The following is a 2,838-nucleotide window of genomic DNA, read 5'->3' as shown; positions in this document are numbered from 1 at the left end:
AATAAATATATCTAAAAAAAAAAAAAAAAGTGATGCCCAGTTAACAAAACAGTGGGCTAAGATCAGTGAGTGTCCTACTTAGACACTGTCCCTGACTAGGCATGGCGGCATACTGGACAAGCCAGGTGAGGCTGGGAGGAATTGTTTTCATCAAATGGATGAACAGCTCCCCCAAGTCCCCCGAACTTGTGGTAACACCTCCCAGGCAGACTTGAGGATCATACCCTGGAGATTCTGGACTCAGGGCTGAGAATGTATTTGTCAAATTTCCACAGAACTCCCGAATATGGAGGAAATTAGAAACTCTGCAAGCAGCCTGTCTGGGTTTTATCAGTGCTTCAGATGCTGTTAAGACTGAAGCCACCCAGGCAAGAAGAAGGAGATCAGCACGGATGGTAGGGGCTGAGAGAGGTCTTAGAGATGAACATGATCAAAGCACATCATACACGTATATAAAATGTAACAAAACTCATTATCATACACAGTGAGTATAAAACTTTAAAACAAAAGCAAAGGCTGCAGTCAGTGGACTGGGCTATAGCTGAGCCAGAGAACATTTTCCAAGCATGTACAAGGCCCTCGGTTCAATTCATAGCATCATAGAAAACTGGAAAAAGAAAAAGAAAAAAAGGGGTTGGGGATTTAGCTCAGTGGTAGAGCGCTTGCCTAGGAAGTACAAGGCCCTGGGTTGATCCCTAGCTCGAAAAAAAAAAAAAAGCCACTGCTATTAACCCATTCAAAACGTCTGTGTTTATCCAGGGTGCTGCTCACCCAACTTTACGAGTAGGTTAAAGGTTGTGAATTGAGTGCATTAAAGTAGAGACAAACTGATAACTTTACGTTCTTACTCACTTTACACACTGGGGTGTTTAAAGATAATCACATTACACTAAAGCTTCTGCTGTGCCCAAACACAGAGAACACTACTTCCTTCAGATCACTAGTAGACATAGTGATGCACCTCTGTAATCCCAGCACTGGGGAGCCTGAGCAAGGATCAAGAGTTCAAGGCCTGCCTGGGCCGCACAGTGAGATGTCGTCTCAAACAGGCAAGAACACATTTACTAAGGCACGTATAGATAACTTGAGTGCTGTCACGTGGAGTTTAGGGTCATGGGAGTATTAAGCATGGTGCCACTGTGAGTGGTAAGTGTTTGGAGAAGGAAGGAGCCGAGGCTGGATTGCAAGATAGCACCCATAGGGTACACAGGTTTTACTAAACATTCAAGATCAAAGTGCCTGGTACAGGGCAGAACTGAGTATAACATGGGCAAAGCAAGGAGAATTGAGCCAGGGCCCATAGCACAAGTGCCGAAAAGTTTTATCTGGTTGGCAACAGGGAACCATTGATGTGCTCTACAGTGGTTAATTTTACAGTGCTCTAATTTATATTTCTTAAATATTTTGGTAGCTGAATGAAAGGTGGATCGGTGGGCACTGAGAGCAGGGGTAGGGAAGCCACTTAGCAACTTAAGTGAGAAATGACTAGATGAGGGAAGACAATGGGAGAGTGAGGATATATCAGGAATATTTTTTTCAGAGGAGGTGAAGTAAGACGGATAACTATTTCAGAGCCTAGGACACACGTGAGCGTTCTAAGCAGTATGATAATTCGATTCAACACTTACTTAATGGGTTTGGGAACCAAGCGATTTTCTATGAATACGATTTGAATATAGAAACAACTGAATATAGGCATTTGCATACTAGAGATGGCACAGTCAAATTAGGTGAAACCCAGTGGGAAGCTAGAGGGCACATGAGGCCTAAAGAAAGGTGGGGGGAGGCAAAAGTGCAAGTCAACAGACAAAGGGAAATGTCAGGTTACTCAAGAGATTGGGCTTTGATAGTAACATATAGACTTGTTTCTGCTACAACCAGGCAAACAGGCTACATTTTTGGTCAACTTGACACAAGCTGGGGTCATCAGCAAAGAGGGAACCTCAACTGAGACAATGCCTCCATCAGATTGGTTTGTAGGCAAATCCGAGGGACATTTTCTTGATTAATGATTGACGTGGGAGGGCCCAGTCCATTGTGGTTGGTGCCATCCCTGGAAGTGTGGTCCTGGGTTGTATGAGAAAGCAGGCTGAGCAAGTCATGAAAGCAAGCTAGTAGGAAGCATCCCTTTGTTTCAGTTCCTGCCTCCAGGTTCCTGTCTTGAGTTCCTGTCCTGGTTCCCTTCCTGGTGGACTGTGATCAGAATGTGTAAACCAAATGAACCCTTTCCAAGTTGCTCTTGGTTATGCTGTTTTTTATTACAGCAACAGAAACCTAACTGGGACACCAGTCAAGATAAGTTCTAGCTTTTCAACTGACTGTAACACTGGCTTCAGCAATTTATAGCATTTCAGGGTAGCTGTGTATCTCAAAACTCTCCGTAAAGACTGCTGTAAAGCCTGAAATGTGTGTGTGTGTGTGTGTGTGTGTGTGTGTGTGTGTGTATGTGTGTGAGTGTGTGTGTGTGTGTGCGCTGCTTACTTGATTGGTTTTAAATTTTTCTTTGTAATTCAAGGGAAATGTTTTTCATAAATGAGACCAATGAATATTTTACCACCTTTTATAAGAAACTGTATGTGGAAAGATGAGTTAATTGATACCATATTTCTCACTAATCTTAATATTTGGAATCTCATATTGGATATCCTGGGCAATGGTCCCATGTTGTCCTTTATTTAGGACTAAGCAGAGTGAGGCAGAGGGAGGACTCCAGAGTTTTTCAAAGACATTGTATTTGATATTGTAGATACACAACAACACTGTGTTCTCTCCTTGACTTTAATTTAATCTGCACATACACATGTGCTGCTCTCTCTCTCTCTCTCTCTCTCTCTCTCT

This window comes from Rattus rattus, chromosome 5 (assembly GCF_011064425.1).
Source record: "Rattus rattus isolate New Zealand chromosome 5, Rrattus_CSIRO_v1, whole genome shotgun sequence".
NCBI lineage: Eukaryota > Metazoa > Chordata > Mammalia > Rodentia > Muridae > Rattus > Rattus rattus.
The sequence above is the reverse complement of the archived record's forward strand: the minus strand, read 5'-3'. Positions refer to the sequence as shown.